Source organism: Rhinolophus sinicus, chromosome 3 (assembly GCF_057876585.1).
Source record: "Rhinolophus sinicus isolate RSI-liver-muscle chromosome 3, RSI-T2T, whole genome shotgun sequence".
NCBI lineage: Eukaryota > Metazoa > Chordata > Mammalia > Chiroptera > Rhinolophidae > Rhinolophus > Rhinolophus sinicus.
In genome coordinates, this window is record NC_142503.1 from 98889340 (window position 1) to 98914511 (window position 25172).

Consider the following 25172-nt stretch of genomic DNA (forward strand, 5'->3'; position numbering starts at 1 on the left):
ACCTGACATCAATTCAAACTGGACTGTTATAAATTAAAATCTTAGTAAGAAATATACAAAAAAGAAAATGAAATGGGAATCAAAAAGGCACACAGAGGAAAAAAATCAAGATTATTAAGCTAGACTGTTCCGGAAAAATGGCGGCGTGAGGTGAGCCTCTGTAAAGCTCCCCTGGAATTTACAACAAATCGAACAACAAAAACTCCACAAAGGACTCCCTGCACAGCAGACAGGCAAGACGAAGAGGCCCACTACCGACTGAAATCACCTACAGGTGGGAGATTCGCGCGAGTGGAGGGAGGAGGAAAGGGAGAAGTGAGCGGAGACGGAGACGCGCGGGCGCAGGATGCAGACCCAGCTCAGTGCGCCGAGCTCGCTGCTTCCCGGAACTACCGCAGCTGCGGGAGATCGGACTGCTAGGGCTCCGCCAGGGCTCCACAGGGCTGAGGGGACAGCATATAACACGGCTGAACCCAACGCTCACGGCAGAGACCTCGGAGAAAAGACTGAGGGAAGAAGGCTGAAAACGGTGGTTTAAGCCCGCACTGCCGAGCAGAGAACGGAGCCTTAGGCACTGAGACTAGCCGCCCCCTCCCTCCCCTCCCAGAGCTCGCCCCGCCCCCACCTGCCCGGTGCTAGAAGCGAAACAGTAGCAGTGTGTGGGGGCAGAGCCCCAGAAAGTAGTTTACAGGCTCTCGGCCTCACGTGGAGGAGTGCTGGCTCGGGTAGTAGATGGCCGTCAGCTGTAGCCAGTTAGCCAATTAGCCGCCAATATAACCGCTGCGGCTACGGAGGAGAGTGAAAGAGAGTCGTCGGTGGGTTGCAGACAAAACGGACAGCAGGTCGCACGTCCAGTGAACCCAGCCTCCAGTGAGACCGTGGTGGTATGACTCCCCTACCTAAAGCTCCGTGGGTGTTCCTTTTTGGCCTCACCATGTCCTGCGTTATGTGGGGAGCGGGACCAGAGACCCTGCAGGCCTCCCGGCACGACAAATGGCGCAGCGAGCAGGGTCCCCCGCACGACAAATGGCTCAGCGAGCAGGGTACCCCGCACGACACAGTGTCAGATCAAAACAACAGAAAATTTGCTGTTCTGAGAACTGTGGACCGCAGACACAGATTCGCAGCCCGACTTGTTCCGGCAAAGGGGAGGGAGCTGTGGAAGCAGGACCGGCTGTGGTGGTGGTCGCAGCCATTGCTCTGGGCCACCTCTCACAACGATTATTAAGCTAAGCGAAATAAGCCAGACAGAAAAAGTCGAAAACCATATGATTTCATTTATATGTGGGATATGAAAGAAAAAGCAACAAAGGAACAAGATAAATAAAGAAACAAAAACTCATAGACACAGACAACAGTTTAGTGGTTACCAGAGGGTAAGGGGGTGGGGGACATTGGAAGATGGTAAAGGGGGTCACATATATGGTGATGGAATGAGAACTAATTCTAAGTGGTAAGCACACAATGTGATACATACATGAAGTATTATAGAACTGTACACTTGAAACCTATGTAATTTTACTAACCATTGACACCCCAAAAATTTTAATTTAAAAACGAAAAAAATCAAACACAAAAGAAGGCAGTACTGGAAGAATTGAGGAATTTTAAAAAGATATAAGACATATAGAAAACAAATAGGAAAATAGTAGAAGTCTTTCCCTATCAAGAATCACTTGAAACATAAATTAATTAAACTCACCAATTAAAGAGAGGTAGAATGGATTAAAAAAATTAACCAACGCCATGCTATCTGCAAGAGACTCACTTTAAATCCAAAGTAACCAAAAGAGAACTGAAGTGGCTATACTAATGTATCAGATAAAACAGGCTCTAGGTAAAAAATTGTTACAAGAGACAAGAAAGGTCCTTATATGTTGATAAATGGTTAATTCATCAAGAAGATATAACAATTATAAACACATATGCACCAGACAACAGTCACATACAAGGTGTCTTCAATAAGATTAAAAGCCATTTCTTATCAGGAGTATTGCCAACCAAGAAATCCCAAATGTGTCTACAGTTTTACTGGAGCTTCATCACATTCTGCCTACATGGCAAAACTTTGGTTTCCAGACTTTCCTGGATGTCTTCACTGGTGAATTCTGCCAAACATTCCAAGAATATTCTGAAACTCTTCTGAACTCTTTCTCTGAGGTCAGCATTCTCTTCAAACCAAACCAGACAAAGATATCACAAGAAAATATCCAATATCCCCTATGACTATAGATGCAGAAATCCTCAACAAAATACTATCAAACTGAATCCAACAGCATATTAAAATACTGTATGCCATAAATAAGTGGGATTTATCCCAGGAATGGAAAAAATCACATAGTGCATGAATCCATTTATATAAAATACCCAGGATAGTTATATCCATACAAATAGAAAGCAGATTAGTGGTTGTCAGATACTGGGAGTATATAGGATTTTATTTTGGAGTGATGAAAATGATTAGAAACTAGGTACAGGTAGTGATTAAACAACATTATGAATGTACTATATGCCATTGAATTGTTTACTTTAAGATGGTTAACTTTATGTTATTTGAATTTCACCTCAATAAAAAATGAAAAATACCTTTCAAAAATACCTGAAAAAAATGTCAAATTTCAAGCTGCCCATTTTGCAGAAAAAACAAGTTGATTCTCAAGATGTGTGTGGAAGTGCAAATGAACCCAAAGAGCCAAAATAATTTTGAAAAAGTAAAACAAATTTGATTAGTATAGTTTTGAGTAAGTTTTGAAATCAACAGATGAGTGGTTAAAGATGTGGTATATATACACAATGGAATATTATTCAGCCATGAGAAAGAAGAAAATTGCCATTTGTGACGACATGTATGGACATGGACATTGAAGGCATTATGATAAGTCACACAGAGAAAGACAAATAGTGTATGATATCACTTATGTGTGGAATCTACAAAAGCCAAACTCATAGAAATAGAGAGTAGAATGGTTACGCCATGGCATGGTGGTGGTGGTACAATTGGTGGGGGAGGGGAGCTGGTCAAAGGATACAAACTTGCAGTTAGATCTAATGCACAGCATTGTGATTACAGTTAACAATACTGTATTATAAACTTCAAAGTTGCTAAGAGACAAGATCTTAAATATTCTCACCACAAAAAAGGAATTATAATTACTTAATGTGATGGAAGCAGTTAGCTAACACTACAATGGTAATCATTTTGCAATATGTAAATGTATCAAATTTATATGGGGCCAAGCAAGTAGCTGTGCCCCCACTGAAAAACTTTAAGTTTCGTTTCCTATAGGGATTTTAAGTTTCCTTTTCCCCAGTTTCTTAGCTCTTGCTTCTTAATTATTTTATAAATCAGTTTCTTAATCATAAATAAGAGATTGTTTTTAACCCGAATCATAGAAATCTCCTACAACATGCGTTAGATAATTACCCTAAAGCTTGTGATTTATGCTTACTGATTATAGTCATTGTGGCCCAGTGCTTTTTCCAGGCTTAGCTCCCAGGTGAACAATAACTGAATGACCAGTTAAACCAGAAGAAAGGCCAGGCTCCATGAAGCTAAATAAATTTTTCATCATGCAGTCACCCTGCATCAATGGCTTTGAGTCCTGCTTCTTGGGCCAACACTTTTAACTCTATTAACTAAAATCTCTCTCTCCTCATCTAGGGGCCATTCAGATATAAGTGATGCCCCAGCAAGACTTCCAGAACATCCCGACCACACAGGTCAACATGGTCCTCCAGGCGGATCTGGAGACCCCTTCCCCGCATCTAAGATCAGATAGGGAGAGAGTCCCGTGAATCCCCAATAGGCAGGGACAACGGGCACATTCAACAGGAAGCAGATACAGAAGAAGAGATCTCCTGTCCCTCAGCTTCCCATAGAGACTTACGGGGATCACGTCTCTCAGGGAGGGACATAAGGCAGGCAGTTGGAGACAGGAATTGGGTCTCCAAGACACCTGGATACGTCAAGTAACATTCCTGCACGTCCAACATGGTCTATGGGAAATAATTGCCCACAAGACCTCCCCTCTCCGCCCAAATTTTCCTTTGTTTACCATAACCATTAGCCACTACAAGGAAGCTAAAGAATACAAAATACCTAACTAGATTACACTGGTCACTCACACCTGTGCAATAAAGGCTACAACGACCTTCATCTCACCTTAGCTTCATTATACCATCATTATAATGTCATACATACGCCTGAAAGTTCATTAATAACAGACTGAATTCTGGGAAGGAACATACACAGTCTAAACAGAAGAGGTAATAGCCTCTTGTGAATCACAGGTGGCAATCAAGTGGCCCCACACCTAGAGAGGAGTAGCCCATTCTAGAAGAGAAGGAAATAAAAACTCCAAGTTCTCGCCAGTCAGCGCTTTTTGAGCCACTCTATTGCTCAGGCCTACTCCTATCTCTTTGCAGTGTACTTTTGCTTCTAATAAACTGCTCTTTCACCACTGTATTTCTGTGTCTCATTCAATTCTTTGCTCGAGGAGCCAAGAACCTGGACACCATGCCAAGAAGGGTCTGCTCTCTGGTAACAAAATCAACACGCTGTATGCTTTAAACTCACACACTGTTACATGTCAATTATTAATTATATCTCAACTAAAAAATAGGGATAGGGATGAGCAAAAATTCCAGAAGTTATTTGTAGAAAAATTGATAAGTTAATGAAAAGTGATTACAAAATAAAAACATGCATATAAAAGTATTAGTAATGAAGAAAGGTTAGATCCTGTAGATATAATAGAAATGTTAAAAAGAATATTATGAGCAGTTACACACAATATTTTGACATTTTAAATAAAAATGTACAAAGTCCTAGGAAAATACAACTTAATAAAACTGATAAATAGAATTTCTGAATGCTCTTATAATTATTAATGGAGTTCAATATGTAATATTATTCTTCCAGAGGATAGAGAGAGACCATTCCTCTTACTCATTTTGAGGCCTGCATAAATGCTGGTATTAAAACGTGACAAGGTCATTAAAAGAAAATTACAGTTCAGAATCTCTCATGAACAAAGATGGAAACATCTTTTAAAATATAATAAACAAAGGAATCTCCTGATATATAAAATAGATAATACATAATGAACACGTTGGGTTTATTTCAGTAATGGAGTACAGTTTGGTATTTGAAAATCAATGTATTTCAATCACTACATTAGCAGAATAAAAGAAAACTATCATATAATCTCAATAGACGCAGCAAAAAAATTTGATAGAAACTCAACAGCCATTCAAAATAAGAAGTCCTAGAAAATTAAAAATAAAAGGATATTTCCTCAGTTTGATGAAGACTATTTATAAAAAATCAACAGCAAAATTCATACTTAATTGTAAAATATGAAAAACTTTCCCAATTTTGAGAAAACAGACAAGAAAAGGCCAGTTCTCGCAAGTTATTTTCAACACCTTAGCAATGTTGAAGCCAATGCTTTAACAAGAAAAAGAAAGAAAAAACATTATGGGATTCCCAAAAAAAGTACAGATAAAATATTAATCTCATTTTACAAATGTTGCTAGATAAAAAGCAAATATACAAAAATCAACTTTATTTCTATACATCTGCAGTAATCAGAAAATGAAAAATTTTAAATATAATTTGCCAATTGATCCAATGTTATTAAAGATCTGGGAATAAATCTAAAAAAATATAATTGCATGACCTCTACAAAAAAAAACCCTATAAAACATCATTTTGAAAGCCTAAGGAATACCTTAAAAATAGAGGGCTATACACTGTTTATGGATTTATACATCAATATTGTAATGCTGAGGTCGGTAAACTATGGCCCACAGGCTAAATTTGGCCCACAGCCTGTTATTACATGGCCTTGAGCTAAGAATGGTTTTCACGGGTGAACAACTACAATCAAGTTGATGATACAGAACAGTAACTTTGGAATCCTATTAAGCAAAATATTACACACACAGTGCCAATAGATTTCAATACATTTTTCTCTTTAATACATCTGTATATTTAAAAAAAGAAAAAAGCGTATGCAATCATTATTATATTTTGAAATTTGTAAATACCAATTTGTGAAACTGTTTTCCCTCTTACTATATCAATATCTACATAATGTCCTTCATTTTATCTCTTGGCTTGAAAAGCCTAAAATATTCGCTAGCCTCTGATGCAAAGATTTAATCTCTCCCCATATTGAATATAGATTCAATACAATCTCAATCTAAAATGTAGGTTGTTGGGTTTTTCTTTCAATTGACATGATACTAAAATCTATAAGGAAATGCCAAGGACCTAGACAGCCTAATCAATCATAAGCGAGAACAAAGTTAAAGGACTTAACACTACTAGATATCAAGACTTAATAAAGCCATAATAATTAAGACAGAGTGATCTTGGCAGAGTTGTAAGTAGAGCAGTGAAAAAAAGAGAAACTAAAAACAGACCCAAACATGTATGTATACTTGATTTATGACAAAATTGGCACTGTAGAATAAGATAGAAAAGATGCTATTTAAATACACAGTGCTAAGTCAAATAGATCCTCACTTGTGTGTGGGGGGGAACAGCCACACTTAAAAAATATTTGTAATGTATTATAGTCTTAAATGTGAAACATAAACAACAAAATGTCTAGAAAATAACATAAGAATCTCTTCATGACTTTCTTAAACAGTTTAAAATGCACTAAACATAAAGGAAGAATGATAAACTCTACATTAAAATTAGCAACTTCTCTTTATCAAAAGACATGAGAGAATACAGAGACAAGCCACAGAGTAAAAAGAGACACTCACATTTATAATAGAGAACTCCTAGAAATCAATAAGAAAAAGATAATGCAAAATAAAACTTGATGGATGATGTTGTATGTCTTTGGACTAAGAATGATTTTTATGATTTGATGACAGAGAACACTAACTTTGAAGCAATTACTCCTCTTGTAAGAGGGTATCCAAATGACCGATAAACAGAAATACAAATTAAATCTATAAAATATATTACTGCACAACCACCACATAGACTGACAAAACCAGGTGAAGGCAAGGATGCGAAACAACTGGAACACACTGCTGTTAGGAGTGTAAATTCATATATCAATTTGGAAATTGTCAGGCACGATCTACTGAAGATGAATGGATGCATACCAAATGATCCAGCAACACAAACGAGCACACATGGACACTAAATGACACATGCAGGAATATTATTAGTAGGATTATTCATAATAGCGAAAAACTGGAGCAATGTGAGTATTCTTTTTTTTTTTAGGACTTTATTGGGGAACAGTGTGTCTTCCAGGATTTTTTTTTCCACGTCAAGTTGTTGTCCTTTCAAACTTAGTTGTGGAGGGTGCAGCTCAGCTCCAGGTCCAGTTGCCGTTGTTAGTTGCAGGGGGTGCAGCCACCATCCCTTGCAGGAGTCGAACTGGCAACCTTGTGGTCGAGAGCCCACTGGCCCATGTGGGAATCGAATCGGCAGCCTTCGGAGTTAGGAGCATGGAGCTCTAACTGCCTGAACCACCGGGCCGGCCCCAATGTGAGTATTCTTTGATAGTAAAAGGGATAAATTGTGCCATATTCATATAATGAAATATGGCAATGAAAATGAATAGACTACAGCTGTACACAATATCATGGGTAAATCTAACATAGAAGTATGTGAAGCAAAATACAAATATTCACAAAAGAATACATACCGTATGTTAGATCTCTGAATGTTAAAGACCTTGATTTAATGTTAGGTCTCTGAATGTTAGGTCTCAGAGACCTTGACTTACAGACAGAGCCATGTCTGCAGGGAAACAACAAAATGTCTGTTGGCCTGTGCCTGCAGACAGAGCCAAACTAGTGATAACAGAAAATGCCACAAAACAACTACTGGCTTACAGGCGGTCAGCATTTTCTGTTCAAACAATGCTACCCTGTTAGCACAGCCCCTATAAATCCCTCCTTACCCCCTCCCTCGGGGCTGCAAGTCTCCTTTAGGCATAAGCCTGGGCTGTAGCAGTCTCTGTTCAGCCCGATACACTTTCTCTTAATAAAACAGACTTTCTCGTAACGAACTTTTAACTTGCCTGACCGTGCACGTACCTTTACCGGCCGACCTATCACTGTATGATTCGATGTCTATAAAGTTCAAAAACAGGGTAAACTGCCTCATGGTGCTAGCAGCAGAAAATGTGAGCCCCGCGCCAGGAGTCCCAGCTCCTCGGGGCTGAAGCAGGAGAATGGCAGGGGCCCAGCAGTTCTTGGCCACAGGGTGCTGAGTCCAGCATCAACATGGTGACCTCCCGCGGGCGGGGCACCACCAGGTTCCCTAAGCAGGGGTGAAGCGACCAGGCTGGAAACCGAGCAGGTGAAAGCTCCTGTGCTGGTCAGTAGTGGAGCCACACCTGTGAAGGCCACTGCACTCCGGCCTGGGCAACAGGGCGAGACATACCCCTTTTGAAGCCCTCCTTGATTTAACGGAATCCTGTATGCCCCAAATAAATAATAATAATAACGTTTTTTAAAAAAGTAAAAATAGCGTTTATTTTTAGACAGGAGAAGGGCTCATGACCAGGAGGGGACATGAGTGGTGCAGGAGAGGGGCTTGTGAGTGCTCTTAATATCCTATTTCTTGAGCTCGTTGCTGGATACAGAGGTATGTTCATTTTGTAATAATTCACCACGCTGTTCATTGAAGATGTGCGCACTTTTCTGTATACGTAATACACTCCAATAATAAATCCTATTAAAAGTTAAACAACGTATGCAAAGTGCAGGGAGGTGACATTCAATTTTTAAAAGTCCTTATATGTAATAGATACAAGTATTCATGGATAAAATGATATTATGTTATTTAACTTGAAATATTCCAGTGTCCCCTCTACACTAAAAAAAGTGAGGAGACAGATGAAACAAGAAATGTAGCATGCTAACAGCTGTCAAAGCTAAGATCATGGTTACATAGGAATTTATGATACGATTACTTCTCTTGGGTGTTTTAAAAAATCCATAATAAAAAGTTAAAAAAATACACTTATGAGTTAGAATTCTGTTGCTTCTAATTAGGCAGCTGTCAGTGCTACATATTCTGGATGAGGTTAGTATATCCCAGAACTACAGCTCTTAATTTCAATGATTTATCTTGACAGTAGCAATCGAGGATGAACTTGAGTTGAGGCTGTGTCAAAACAAGATAAAATGGTCTCCTAAAATATGGTACGGAGTTACTAGTAATCAAAGAAATGCAAATTGAAGCAGTAATGAGGTACTGCTTCGGCTTATCAAACTGGCAACTGATTTTTGTATAATAGCAATATTCAATGCTGTCTAGAGTTTAGCAAGACAGATACTAATTCACTGATGGCGAAAGCATAATTCAGTATGAACATTGTGGAAAGTAATATGGCAACATTATTAAGGAATGTGAAAAATATTCTAATCTGTTCACCCAATAATTCCATTTCTAAAAACTTAGCCTGTGGAATAAAATTGTGGACAAATACTGATGAGTACGAATGTTCACTTCAGCTTTATTTATAATAATGAGATATTGTAAGCTCTCAAGATGTTCAATCCCAAGAAATGGCTACATGATTTATGATATGGCTATTTAACACTGGAGGTATTTCACAGCAGTGGTTGTGAATCACAACATATCAGAGGAACACACTCGGAACAGTAGGAGTCCCCAATGCAGATGTGATTCTCAGAAAAGAGTGGGGAGGGGGAGGGGGGCTTTTTTTTTTTTGCATCCTTATTTTCATGGATAATAACTGTTTTAAAAGAATGTTTAATTGAGAGGGATAATTTTTATGTAATAGTGTTGAATTTTTAAAAAGCTAAAAACAAAATTGTACATGTGCCATAGTATTGACATAAATAAATATATATATATATATATATATATATATATATATATATACATATATATATATATATGTATATATATATACATATATATATATATATATATATATATATATATATATATATATAAAGTCTTGGAAGGAAACACAAAAACAATGTGGGATTAGAAAACATGTACACACACACACACAATTTTTAATAGTACTGACTCAAGATTGGATCAGTTTAACTGTCTCTTGACACACGTGTTCTCAACTATCCATTATAGCAGATACCTTTAAACAAATTCTCGTGCTCCAAGACCAGAAATTTAGTAAAGGAAGTGGGAATTGATTTGCCTTAGGTTCTGCAGAGCCTCAGAAGACCATGCACATCAGCAGGAATATGAGACAGAGTTGGCCAGAGTTTGAAGATTCATGTACCTCTAAGTTACTTCCAACAGCAAAAAGAAAAGAAGGGCTTGACATCCTTCCCAGGACATGGTCAATGTGCAGAAGATGCTGCCTGAGTGAAGGAGTAGAAGGAAGGGGAAACCACACATATATTTTACTTATTTATATAAGCATATAAATAAACACACACACAACTGCATATTATAATGCACGCAATGGACAAGTGATCAAAGGGATGTTTTAAGTGCCTCTCTTGAGAAACCACAAGAAGAGAAAGCTGAGAAATGCAAAATGCACAGATGAAACAGGCTAGGAGCACTGACAGCTAATAAGGTAAGTAGAGATTGTAAGTAAACGCTCTAAAGGAGAACAAAAAATCCCACTAGAGGATTAAAAAAAATAGCAGCATTTACACTTCAGAAAAGCACAGAGCACTACAGAGCAGTGTTTCTCCATCCTTTGAAGGTTGGGAGAGAAAGGAAGAGATGCTCTACTGACATATTGAATGGGACAGTTTTTACAGTGTAAAAATTACCTGTGCCCTGAGAACCACTAACACAGAAATTTACAACATGGGAATTCAAGGAAAAGGAAAGAAATGAGAACTTAAAAAAAAAAAAAGAAGGATAATTAATAAGGGAGACAGAATGTAAAGAGCTAAAGAAAAAAATAGATGAAATAAATAAATAGTAAGGTTTCTAGAGGAAGAAAGATCTCACTACAAAATCATAGTGCTGCTCTCTACTTTCCATGTGGGAGAAGACCTGTATTGAGAAGTGTGAGGCCACCACCACAAGGGGAATGAGAGCGGGAGCCTATCTACAGAACAATAAATACAAGTCAGAGAAACAATGTCATAAAAATCAGTAAGTAAAAGATGATGTTACAGCCTACACCAGGGTGAATACACAAACTCCGATTATGGAAACAATGCCTGGGTTTAGATGTATGAGGAAACTGACAAAAAGTAAAATCTCTGCAATGTTCTCTCCAGCAAAGTCTATCCATCATCCTGCAGCAGACACAAACACAAACACTTGGACACAAGATGATATGATGGTGTGAGAAGGGTATCTCAATATAAGCCAAAACACGTCTCACAAAGTAAATGTGAAAGGAGTCTGGGGCAGCCAGAACACATACGAAGGTCTGACAATTAAGTTTGCAAACTTGCCACCATGTGCTTACATAGGCAGCACTGTAAAAACAGCTTGGTAAGGTTTCATAACCTTGGTATATCAGTGTCTCACAGCTGTGTTCGTGTCCATGTGTGGCGGTGTCTTGCTGGGTGGAGTTCATTATTGAAAATCTTGGCATGAGAAAAGTGTGTGCTAAAATGGTCCCGAAGGAGCTCTTGCATCATGACAATTCACCAGCTCACACGGCACTGTCTGAGGGAGTTTTTAGCCAGTAAACAAACAACTGTATTGGAACACCCTCCCTACTCACCTGATCTGGGCCCCAATGACTTCTTTCTTTACCTGAAGATAAAGGAAATACTGAAAGGAAGACATTTTGGTGACATTCAGGACATCAAGGGTAATACGACGACAGCTCTGATGGCCATTCCAGAAAGAGTTCCAAAATTGCTTTGAAGGGTGGACTAGGTGCTGGCATCGGTGCATAGCTTCCCAAGGGGAGGACTTTGAAGGTGACCGTAGTGATATTCAGCAATGAGGTGTGTAGCACTTTTTCTAGGATGAGTTCGCGAACTTAATTGTCAGACCTCATACATCCCTAAAATCAATAAATCTTATAGATTGATTTCTTATTAAGAAATATTACTTGTAACAATTCACAAGGTCAAGTCCAAAATATTATATACTAAAGGCTCCCTTCCTGGGGAACTAACTGTCCAAATGTAAACACTTTGCAGTCAAGGAATTTTCAGACTGTTTTTAACTCACCAATGAACTGCCCTGTGCCTAAATTTGACTGTAAGAAAACCCCAGACCCATTAGAAAGTGACTCAGCCTATGAAGTGAACTTATTAAGATTTCCCCCCCTGGAAAGCTTATTAGTGACAGATATGCCTGTGCATCCAGGACTCTACCATATGTCTGACTCACACAAACGCGAACCTGGAATGACAGCAAAGGAGCCTAGCAGAAGAAGGGAAGATGGCATTTGCTATACAAACACTAAAATGCCAAAAATTTTTCATCCAAAATCCTTACGTACCTAATTTGTATTATTTACCAAATAATACATCTAATGAATATATAGTCAAATGGGTATTTTAAGTTCTTCTCTTGAGCCATCGCCACTGCAACATAGATGAAATGAAAAGTGAAAATTAAATAGATAATGGAGGCTAAAAAAATAATGAAACAGCCTCATGACTAAGAATTGGACCCAGCTGCCTGCTGGAGCACATACATGAGCAAAAATAACCACCAACTTAAGAATAGCCTGCAAACAACAATGCCAAAAGATGTGTGGAAATTTAACATTTCACAAAGACAGCCAACATAATCTACAATTAGAAGATAAATGTCAGTCAAAGAAAATTAAAGTGATAGGACAGGCAACTTTAAAATAAGAAACAAATGGAAGACATGACTTCATAAAGATGGCAACTACCCCAAATTAAACTACAATTTCAATGCAATTTCAATTAGTATCTCAAAGTTGTGTGAGTGTGAGTGTGTGTGTGTGTGTGAGAGAGAGAGAGAGAGAGAGACAGAGACAGAGAGAGAGACAGAGACAGAGAGAGAGAGAGAAAGAGAGAGAGAGAGAAGAGAGAGGAGGGAGGGAAGGAGGGAGGGAGGGAGGGAGAGAGAGGGAGAGAGAGACAGAGAGAGACAGAGAGAGAGAGACTGACTCTAAATTGATCCTAAAATAAATATGAAAATGTATTAAGGGGCTAAGAATAAGCAAGACAATTTTGAAGAAAAACAATTTTAAAGACGAAAGAAGTCTTTTGTGCTAAATATCAAGTCTTATTATAAAGCTATAGTAACTTAGTGTGGTAATGAGACAAGATAGAAAAACCTTCCAATATAACATAGTAGAAAGTTTAGAAACATCTATGAATACATGAACACTTGATTGTAACAGAGAGCCATTATAAATCATGGAGTAGAGAATGAATTATTCAACATTTGATGCTGATTCAATGAATTTCCACATAGAAGAGAAAAAATCCCTGTCTCATACCATACTTAAAAAAAATATAGCTAGATGTGCACACATATATATGTGAATGTGTGTATATGTATATTTATAGAAAGAGATCTTAAGTCCTTAATAAAAATCACTTGCAAGTCAATGAAAATCACAAATATCTCAAAAGAAAGAAAAGGTAAAGAACCAAAACAGGTATCTCACAAAAGAACACATATAAATGGTCAACAAAAATATCACAAATTATTTTAATAAATAATTAAATACACATCAAAACAATGGGCCTGTATAAAAATGTTCAGAGTACAATGTTCATAATAGACACAAATTGGAAACAACCTCAATGTTCATTAACAATTGAATGAACTTAAACATTTTTGTGATATATTCACAATGGAATTCTATAGAGCAGTGAAATAAATTAACTACTGCTACATACAATAACATGGATAAATTTGATAGATATAATGCTACTGAAGAAGCTAGACCAAGTAAAAGAGCACACAGTGAATGATTGAGAAGAGTGGTTACTTTTGGGGCTGGAGCCTTCATGCTGGGGAAGGTACATGAAAGAGACTTTCAGGATGATAATTATACAGGTGAATTGGCTTTATAAAAATGCATCAAGCTGTAGACAGGATTTGTATACTTCAGTGATGTATATTACACTGCAGTCAAAAAATTAACATTAAAAATAGGACATATGATAAAAATTTATCTAAAATACTTTATTGGTTATAAAGCTGAGTAATGATGGAATATTAATGTCTGAGGTTGGTAAGAATGTGCAGAAATGACAAGACTATATGATACAAATGTATTAAAGGGTAAACTTGGCAATGCCTATTAAAAACCTTCATAATGGTAATCTCTTGGCTCAAGAATTTCCCACCTAGAATTAATTCTAAGTAATTAATCAGAAATGTGAACAAAGATGTGCAAAGGTTTTCACAGTGGTACTTAACAGTAGGTGAGTTAAGAAAATAATGGCAAACCGACTTTACGAATGGCTATGTGGCAATTAAGCTTCACGTAAAAGAATACACAAAGGACCACAATATAGTCCTAATATGAAAAAAATCAATAACCTCAGCCTCCACTTTAGGAAAGAGGAGAAACAAGAGTAATTTAAGCCTAAACCAAGTAAAAAAATAATAAAAATTAGAGCTGAAAGTAACAGAAAGCCAATGGAGAAAAATCAACAAAATAAAATCTCATTCTTTGAAGAAAAAAAAAGGCTAACCAAGAAAAAGGAGAGAAAACATACTTTATCACTATCAAAAATAAAAAGAGGGATCATCCCTTCTGACCCGTGGACAATAAACTGATAATAAAGGAATACTAAAATCAACACTATGCCCACAAATTTGATAATATAGACAAAAAGGACAAATTCCTTGAAGACAAAATGCACATAAGAAGAAACAGATCATTTGACTAGGACTATATATATATTTAAGAAATTGAATAAATAATAACCTTCCAAAACAGAAAGTAGCAGACCCAGATGGGTTCTACCAAACATGTAAGAAAGAAATTATATCAATTCACAATCTCTTCCAGAAAACAGAAGCAGAGGGAATACTTTTCAACGCATTCTACAAGGCCAGCATTACCCTAATGCCAAAAGTAGATAAAAGCATTTAAAAAGGAAAAATTGATGTCAATATCTTTCATGAGCACAGATTTTTTTAAAAGTTCAAATTATTAGCAAATTGAATCCAACAATGTTTACATACTAACTGACCAGTGGGATTTATTCCAGGTATCCAAAGTTAGTTCAATATTCAAAAAGTCACTCAACATCACATATCAACAGGTTAGTGTAGAAAACTCATATCATCATATGACTTAATATGGAAAAGCGTTTGACAAAATCCAATACTTATTCATGATAAATTCTCAGCAAACTAGGAATACAGGGAAATTTCCCCAACATAATAAAGAATATCTACAGAAAACCTGCTGGTAATAATATCACACTTAATTGTGAGAAACTGGACACTTACTTTCCCCCTAAGACTGAAAATAAGGCAAGGATGCTCCCTCTTGCCACTCCTATTGAACATGGTACCAGAAGACTTAGCTAGTGCAATAAGACAAGAAAAGTATAAAAATCAGAGAAGAAGAAACAAAATCGTTTTTCTTTGCAAATGACATGACTGTCATATAAGAAATCATAAAAAAATTGACAAAAAAATGCTAGAATTATTAAGTGAGTATAGCAAGAATACAAGATTAATAAACAAAATTTAACTGCTTGCCTATATACCAGCAATGAACTGGAATTTGAAATTTAAAAAATACCATTTACAATAGCACCAAAAAATGAAATACTTATATTTAAATCTAACAAAACTATGTGCAAGATCTTTATGCAGAAAAACTATAAAACTCCAATTAAAGAAAATCTAAATACTGGAGAGATATTCTGTGTTCATGAATTGGAAGACTCAATATTGTTAAGATGTCACTTCCCAAATTGATCTACAGATTCAACACAATCTCAATCAAAATCTCAGCAAGCTAGTTTGTAGATACTGAGAAACTGATTGCAAGGTTTATACAGAACGAATTACAGACTTACAATAGTCAACACTACACTAAAGAAGAACAAAGTTGGAGGACTCACACTAACCATTCTCAAGACTTATTACTACAGTAATTAAGACAGTATGGTATGGGCAAAAGAAGATGCATAGATCAATGGGATAGTCAAGAAACGGACCCATAAAAATATAGTCAATTGATCTTTGACAAAAGAGCAAAGGATATTCAATAGAGAAAAGATAGTCTTTTCAACAAAATGGTGCTAGAAATATTTAGACATCCATATTAAATAAATAAATAAATGAATCCAGACACAGACCTTATACCTTGCACAAAAGCTAACTAAAAGGGAATCATAAAATGAAATGTAAAATGCAAAATTATAAAACTTCTAGAAGGAAACACAAAAGAAAATCTGTGTAACCTTGGGTTTGGTAATGAGTTTATAGATCCAATAACAAACCACAATTCACAAAAAACAAACAAACTGGTAAGTTTGACTTTATTAATACTAAACACTTCTGGTCTGAGACACATGCTGTTAAGAGAAGATAAGACAAATCAGACTGGGAGAAAATATTTTCAAAACACACATCTGAAAAAAATTTTATATCCAAAAGATACCAAGAACTCTTGGAAGTCAATAATAAAAAAAGAAAACAATTAAGAAATGGGTAAAAGATCTGAACACACAACTCAAGAAAAAAGATATACAGATGGCAAATACACTTATTAAAAGATGCCCAACATGATTTACCGTTAGAGAACTGCACATTAAAACGAGATACGTAGCACGAGATATGTGGCTATTAGAATGTCTAAAACTAAATAACTCACAATACCAAATGCTGATGAGGGGCTCTCCACTGCTAGGGGAAAAGGCAAAATGTTATATCCACTTCCAAAAAACAGCAGTTTGTTATAAAGTTAAACATAGACTTACCATCAACCCAGCAATGATGCCCCTAGGTATTAGGTTGGTGCAAAAGTGATTGGAGTTTAAAAGGTTAAAAATAATTGCAAAAACCGCGATTACTTTTGCACCAACCGAATATTTACGCAACTGATTTAAAAGTTGTGTTCACCCAAAAGCCTGCACACAAATGTTTACAGCAGCTTTACTAATAATTACCCCAAACTGGAAGCAACCAAGATGTTCTTCAAATGGCTAATCTGTGCTATACCCATCAATAAATATTAGTCAAAAAAGAAATGAGTTATCAAGCCATGAAAAGACATGGAGGAAACTTAAGTGCATATGTGTAAGTGAAAAAAGGCCAGTCTGAAAGGTTACATACTACATGATTCTAATTATATGACATACTAGAAAATAAAAAAATATGGAGAGTAAAAAGATCAGTGGTTGCCAGGGATTTGGGCGGAGGTGCGGAGGACTGAACGGGTGACACCCAGGGGACTTTTTGGGCAGTGAAACTGTTTCTGTGATACTGTAGTAGTGGATACGAGACACTCCGTATCAGTGGACACCACAGAACTTCACAGCACAGTGAGAACCTTACTGTACACAGACTTGAACTCTGCAGTCTTTCCCCCCAAGCCCATAACAGCAGTCAAATCATGAGAAAAGCATCAGACAAATTCCAGCCGAGGGAAGTTCTACAAAATACCTGACCGGTATTCCTCAAAACTGTCAAGGCATCAAAAACAAGGAAAAGTCAGAAAAAAGAACCGCCAAGAGAAGCCTATGGAGACGAGACTATTAAATGTAATGTGGGACCCTGGATGGGATCCTAGAACAGGAAAAGGAAATATGAATAAAGTATGAATGTAATGTATCAATACTGGTTCACTAATTATAACAAATATACCATAGGAATGTAAAATGTTAATAACAGAGGAAAATGGGTGAGTGGGGGGGTGCATGGGTACTCTGTACTGTCTTTGTAATTTTTCTGTAAATCTAAAACTGTTCTAAAATACAAGTTCATTAAAAAAATAAAAACATGCTCCACTGTTCATTATAAACAAATGGAAATAACCATCAATTAATTAATGGTTAAATAAATGATGATATGTCCGTGAAATAAGGTACAGCTATTTAAAAGAAGGTGGTAAAATTATTTGTATTTAATCTGTACAAAATATATTTATTTAAAAAAATATATTGCAACCTGTAGGCAATATGCAAAATGGATCTAATTTGTACTTTTAAAAATCTAAGTCTAGTTCATATCAACTAAACATGTCAGTGAAAATAATTTCTAAGGTAAACAGAGATCCCTTTGGGAAGTGAGATTTAAGTGGCGAGGGGGTGGGGGCTCAAACAGGGCAGTTTTGGTTTTTATACTTCTGTACTTTATATGAGGGCAAATTTGATAAAGTAATTTTTTTTCTTAAAATGATCGACTACAAAACAACACATACAGTATGATACCTATAAAAAATATACAGGATTCGGGCTGGCCCGGTGGCTCAGGTGGTTAGAGCTCCATGCTCCTAACTCCGAAGGCTGCCAGTTCGATTCCCACATGGGCCAGTGGGCTCTCAACCACAAGGTTGCCAGTTCAATTCCTCTAGTCCTGCAAGGGATGGTGGGCAGCGCCCCCTGCAACTAGCAATGGCAACTGGACCTGGAGCTGAGCTGTGCCCTCCACAACTAAGACTGAAAGGACAACAACTTGACTTGAAAAAAAGTCCTGGAAGTACACACTGTTCCCCAATAAAGTCCTGTTCCCCTTTCCCAATTAAATATATATACAAACATACACACATAAGATTAAAAAAACATGCATATTCAGCATATATTGCATATATTGCTTTGGTAATTAAAGGGAAAGACCAAGAAACATAAGACAAATATCTAGCAAGTATGAAACGTGTGAATTCAGAGAAAAAATGAATTCTTCCAGATGTAGAGTAGCGGCACTAATAGGAACACCGGGATGAGGAGGAAAGCGGGCTTGAGAAGAGACAGCTCACTGTGCAACCACAGAGCCAGTCTAAACCGGCCTTGTCCTGTTCCTAAGGGGACACTGCGTTGTTTTGCAGAGATAACAGAAAAAGGCCACAAATCAGGCAGTCAGACATGCGCACTAGAGAAATAATTCACCTAGAGTAACACGTCAGTGTCACCGTGTGGACCTCCACTGCGGACTACATACGCCCCTGCCCCCCATTCAAACCTGCCGTGCCTGAGACCCCAGGATCCGCTAGCACCTGCGCACTAAGCTCTCATTATGCTGAAAGACCGAACTGCATAGAATCTGCATAAACCATACCCCACCCTGCCTCGCTCTCTTCTTCCTTTAAATGTAACTCCAAAACCAGCGGTCACGGAGACAGATTTGAGCCTTGCCTCCTGTCTTCATGCAGGTGGACCTCGCAATAAAAGGTTTTTCTTTTTACAAAAACTGGCTCCACAGTATTGGCTCCTATGCACGTGGGGCAGCTAGCCCTGGGCCCAGTTACACGTGTCTCTCAGTTAGACTCCAAGGTGCCCACAAAGCATCCGGTGAACGTGTAGAGGAGGCGCATTTTGGTTAGAAAACAGAAAACAACTGAGGTGGGGAACCGGCAGGCTGCGGGCAACGGGGAAGGAGAGCAGAATGTGCCCAGACCAGATCATTGAAAGGCCAAGAGGAAAACTGAGGACCAAAGGTCGGGGAACACCTCCACTGACAGGGTGGAAGGAGAAGCCTGAAGGGGGAGAAGGCGGCAAAAAAGTAACAGGAGACGAGTGAAGGACTCTGAGAAACCAAGCGGGGAGCGAGTCTCAGGAAGCAAGTGGTGGTAGGGCAGGTTAATGAGCAGCGTGAGTCCAGGAGGGTCAGCAGGGAAGTAGGTGCAGAGGTGTCCGTTGGCGAGCAGTTTCCAAACATCCTCCGCGGTGGCAAGCTTGTTCTGGGAAGAGCTAGACAGTCAATGTTTTAGGCTGTGAGAGCTAAATGGTCCCTGTGACAACCATCCCACTCTGCCAGAATAGCAAGAAATCAGCCATAGACAAAATGTAAACAAGAAGCAATGCTGTGTTGGAATAAAACTGTACGTATTTACAAAAACAGGTGCAAGCCAGATTTCATCTGTAGTTTCCCAACCCCACACACACAGCAGTCTACTGTTCCTGCTGGGAGGTAACTGCTTTCAGATTCTGCCACCAGACCCAGTCAAACTTCATCACCATTTCCTCATGTGTCAAAGTCTACCACTTATAGATTTGCTCCTGTATCTATTTTCCTTAACTGTGAACATTTAAATGAGTACGTACAGGGATTCTGAATCACTACCATTGGAGAGGTTAAAAAAACAAGACATAGGTTACATACCTATGTCTTTAGAAAATAAAGACTCAAGCAGTGGAGGTTTTGGATTATAGTCATGAGTAACAATTAAAGGACAAAAGAAACCCAGGCCTTAAAAATGCACTTTAGAACCCATTAGGAGACAGGAAATTTCTAATTTTACTAAATTCTGGGGAGGTCTCGTGTAAAGTTACTGTAGGTGGCTGTACAAGTAGCTAACTGTGTTAAGGAGCACATTTCAAAATATGGTAAACTAAGGGAATTAAGTAAAATTTATCCCATGGCTTTTAATTTCATGCATCAGTTTCTTTGGGTTTCTTGAACCATAGTGGAACCCACGAGTCAACAATTTAGTCATGGGTCAGACAGGAAAAAAATAAATAAAAAGCAAAGGCTTTACTTCTGCACCAACACAGAACAAAACATATTTGCAAATTACGGAGTGGTTACCATAGGGGAGTCTACAAATGTTACCGCAAGCAAAAGACAGAGTAGCAGACATCGATAGTACCATTCCGAATGAAGGATTTGTAAGATGTTAGAATTCTCTGGATACAATATGATTTCCCTCGTCCTTTTATTTAATGAATATAGTATTTAGAAGGGCTTTCATTGATTCACTATAATTCCCAACTTCAATCTAAATTTTCCTTTAAGTGCAAAATTCTTCAAACTTGACTTTTCCTACTACATGGATGGTTTTTTTTTTAGAGGTGATATTTTTTATACTCTTCTGTTTGGTTTCTCTTTATTTTTTTTTATTTTTTAATGATTTTATTGGGGAAGGGGAACAGGACTTTATTGGGGAACAATATGTAGGATTTTTTCCAAGTCCAGTTGTTGTCCTTTCAGTCTTAGTTGTGGAGGGTGCCGTTCAGCTTCAAGTTGTTGTCCTTTCAGTCTTAGTTGTGGAGGGCGCAGCTCAGCTCCAGGTCCAGTTGCCCGTTGCTAGTTGCAGGGGGCACTGCCCACCATCCCTTGCGGGAGTCGAACTGGCAACCTTGTGGTTGAGAGGACGCCCTCCAACCAACTGAGCCATCCAGGAGCTCAGCGGCAGCTCAGCTCAAGGTGCCGTGTTCAATCTTAGTTGCAGGGGGCAGAGCCCACCATCCCTTGCGGGAATTGAGGAGTCCAACAGGCAATCATGTGGTTGAGAGCCCACTGGCCCATGTGGGAATCAAACCGGTAGTCTTCGGTGTTAGGAGCACGGAGCTCCAACTGCCTGAGCCACCAGGCCAGCCCTACATGGATTTTTTTAGAGTATAATCTTTACTTTTGGTAAAGAAACCACTGTATTAAAAAACAATGCAATTCCACTAAATGGGACCACCTAAAAAGATGAGCAGGAGGTGGGTTTGTGGGCTGTATTTCTCTACTTTCCTCTTAGAGATGATAAGGAAAATAAGGTGGTCTCTAACCTTCCTCCCACCCGTCCCCAGTCCCTACATCCTATCACCCCCAGAAACTGGCAACCAGGAGTCTAAAAATAACAAGATAATTTTCTATCATGAGCCAGGAATACAAAAAAAAAAAAAAAGAAATGCTCTTTATGGTAATATAAAATGAAGGTTTCCTTCCGTCACCGGACTCAGGGTCTCCCAATGTCTTGGAGATGTGGTTCAGGAATTCGGAGGAAGATGACTGACATATCCCCTTTGCGTTTTTAATACAGGCAGAAAGGTTTTCTTTTTTGGTTGTTGTTTGTGGGGTTGGGGAGGGTTGGTTTTTCTTTTAGTTTGTTTTAATAAATAAACTCCAAAGCCAGAGGATATCTCATCAGAAAACTCTAAAACTGTTAGCGATAAAGCTAATAAACTCCAAAGGTTATTCAAATGCTATTTACATGATTTTTAACATTTCTAACTTATCACAGGTAAAATACCTTTTTTTCCCACTGTGTGGCTGGATGAAGTGAAAGTGCAAATGACTGGATATAAATAGTATTTATTTCAATCCAATATCTCAAGGAACTGATGGCAGAATGTTTTTTTATTCCTATGAATGTTTGCCACATACGCTATCTTCTTACGGGCCAGGTCAGAGGAACAAGTTATCTTCACATTGCCATATATCAAATAGAACACATAGTTTCCACTATCTCATTTCCCTAATGCACTAATAAGGGTCTTCAAATGTCAATTTGAGAAAGTGCTTCCTTCTTTCTGGTTTCAATAAGCAAAAGAAATTGGCTTCTGACCGTTCTTTTTAATTTCCCTTTCCTCCACTCTTTCCATAAATCAAACACAATGATTTTCATAAAAAGGTTCAATTCCAATACCCCAAATGGCAATACCTAAGCTAAAATGTAAAAAAATAAGCCTTAAGATGAATGGCCTTGAATGATTCCATTTGGAAGAAATTAAAGAGGATGAAATCTATGAAGTGGCAGGAAAAAAATGCCCCATGGTCTCTTAGCGATGGGGGGACTGATGACTCAATCATCATTTTTAATCCCAAACCACTTTTAATAAACATAATTTTTTTTCCTTTAATGCCATTTTAAATTTAAAGGTAAACAGCACCAAAAACAAACAGAAAGTGATGGTCATTCTTTAAAATGTCTGTTAAGCCACCTGAGTAGCTTGGAGCATCCCTCGCCAGCCGTTTGCCAGATGAAAACCCATGATCTCTGCACACGAGGACAAATAACTCTACCTCTCAAATAAGCCTTGGCAAGGGGCCATAGTTCCAACTTGGGTACAGGACAGTCACTGATTTTTTAAAAACTCTTACTAAAACACTGTGCTGAATGAATGTAAAGGATATTTATTTTAATAACACATACATCACAATAACTAAAGAATCCAGAGGTACTGATGAAACGATTATTCTAGAAATAGAACATACCTCTGAGATATAAAAAGATCAACCATCTGACATCTTCCTCTCTCCTACATGTTCATGTTCAGACCGTCCTCCACTTCAAATAAAGCAACTAATAATATCCCCCAAACAAACTCAAAGTCTTCTGTCTCCCATCCAAGATGCCATTTGTTTTCTGTCCTTATAAACATTACGCAATCTGCCTTCCATCTCCACCAAGCCACTAAGATTACTTTGGTAATGAGCATCAATAACCTTTGTATGTCCAATATTTGGGTTTCCCCCCAAATTAACTAATTTCTTCTTTTATCTTGATTATTTCCTTCTTCCTAACAGGCTTATTGTGCTGTACTTGTCTAACATTTGAATTGAATGCTGAGCTTATTGATGGTAGATTGCTTATCGCCTACCAATACCTACCCATCCTCCCCTTCTTCCTCATAAGCAGAGTGCCTGAACTATGTAGGGACAACAGTACACTCAGCAAACAGATTACAGTTCCCAGTCTTCCTCAGCAGGCTGTGATTAAGGGACTAAGTTCTGGCCAACAAGATGGAAATGGAAGCATTGTGAAAATCATCTTAAAAGTAAGATGTGCCTTTTTGTATCCATCTTTGAACCACTTGCTCAAAATGAAGGCTGGAATGCCAACATAACGACCGGAGCTCTAGCAAACATTTTGAACCAGGAAGTATACTTCAGAATGGAAGCCATTATGTTGAATGTCAAGGGTAAGATAGGAACCTGGGTCTCTGATGACACTGTGAAGCCACTGAGTCAGAAAAACTCAATTTCTCTCCGGTGTTTTTCTTTTATTCTCACACTATACCACAGTCATAACACTTCTGAACCCAGATGTGTGGAGGCATTTCTCACACCAAGCAATTATGTGACACCGGCTGGGAGTTCTACAATTTAACTCATTGTGACACTATCTACCTGGAGATAGTGTCCGATCCCACAGATTAAGGGCTCAGTCCCACAAGACTGGCCCCCACTTTAGATGCCAATCTCAAGTCCAGGCGCCACCTGTGCTTCTGACTGATCAGCTATAAATCGGAGGTTCCCACGACCTCCTCCTTGGGTTCCATTAATTTGCTAGAGTGGCTCACAGAACTCAGGGAAACCGTTTACTTACTGCTTACCAGTTTACTATAAAAGGATATGCTAAAGGGTACTGATTAACATCCAGATGGATGACAGGTGTAGGGCCAGGTGTGGGAAGGAATGAGGAGCTTCCATGCCCTCTCCCAGCATCTCCGTGTGTGCAGCACCCCAGAAGCTCCCTGAGCCCCGCACCTTTGAAATTTTTATGGAGGCTTTACCATGTAGGCATGATTGATCATTAACTCAATTTCCAGCCACTCTCCTCTCTAGAAAATGCTTCTTCTGCTGTTATCACTTAGCTGCTCTGTGCCAGGAACCAGGGGCAGAGACCAATATGCACATTACAGAGGATGCCAAAAAATGTGCATGAGGTCAGACAACTAAGTTCGGATACTTGTTGAAATGCTGTTGCTAACCTTTTTTGGTATCAGAGGGATTATTCATTATGAATTTGTACTAACTGGACACACAGTTAACCAAATTGACTATTTGGAAGTGCTGAGAAAGTTGCATGAAAAACATAGACGAAAACAACCTGAACTTTTTGCCAACAATTCATGGATCTTGCATCGCGACAATGCACCAGTTCACATGGCACTGTCTGTGAGGGAGTATTTAGCCAGTAAACAAATAACTGTATTGGAACACCCTCCCTACTCACCTGATCTGGCCTGCAGTGACTTCTTTCTTTACCTGAAGATAAAGGAAATATTGAAAGGAGGACATTTTGATGACATTCAGGACATCAAGTGTAACACGACAACAGCTCTGATGGCCATTCCAGAAAAAGAGTTCCAAAATGCTTTGAAGGGTGGACTAGGCTCTGGCATCAGTGCATAGCTTCCCAAGGGGAGTACTTTGAAGGTGACCATAGGGATATTCAGCAATGAGGTATGTAGCACTTTTTCTAGGATGAGTTTGTGAACTTAACTGTCTGACCTCGTACATATTTTAAGCAAGGAAAAAACTGTATTAAAATTGTAATACTCAATATATACTGAAAACAAAAGATGAATACAAGTCATTGGACTTCTGCAATTACAAGAGGAGGTGCTCAAAGCAGTTACCACCAACA

The 25172-nt window shown here is 38.3% G+C and overlaps 1 protein-coding gene and 1 pseudogene across 4 annotated transcripts in view; one reads left to right on the forward strand and one right to left on the reverse strand.

The window, feature by feature from the left end:
- LOC109437491 (S-adenosyl-L-methionine-dependent tRNA 4-demethylwyosine synthase TYW1-like) overlaps positions 1 to 25172 on the reverse strand; it is a 246138-nt gene that overhangs the window by 50357 nt on the left and 170609 nt on the right. The window lies entirely within an intron of this gene.
- Positions 8246 to 8369, forward strand: LOC148758534 (signal recognition particle RNA; annotated as a pseudogene).